Raw genomic sequence first — 407 nt, forward strand, 5'->3', positions numbered from 1 at the left:
TCGGACCGAGGTCCCCAGTTCACCTCAGTGTTTTGGAGGGAGTTTTGTTCACTGATCGGTGCCACAGCGAGTCTGTCCTCTGGGTTCCACCCACAGTCTAATGGGCAGACCGAGAGGGTGAACCACATTCTCGAGACGACCCTCCGCTGCCTTACATCCAAACATCCCTCCGTCTGGTCTGAACATCTTCTGTGGGCAGAATATGCGTACAACACCCTGACCAGTTCGGCCACAGGGCTCTCTCCCTTCCAATGTGCCTGTTGGTATCAGCCTCGATCCACGGCCAGTCTCATCTGTGCTGTGGACGAGATTCCTCTCGCCGTCGTTTGAGGAGAGTTCCTGCCGGCTCAGCCGTTCCAATCCTGACTTGGCTCCGCTGCTCCGCTGTCCAGAGGAAATCCGCCGCT

The sequence above is a fragment of the Cynoglossus semilaevis genome, chromosome W, assembly GCF_000523025.1.
Source record: "Cynoglossus semilaevis isolate Cse_v1.0 chromosome W, Cse_v1.0, whole genome shotgun sequence".
Classification (NCBI taxonomy): Eukaryota; Metazoa; Chordata; class Actinopteri; order Pleuronectiformes; family Cynoglossidae; genus Cynoglossus; species Cynoglossus semilaevis.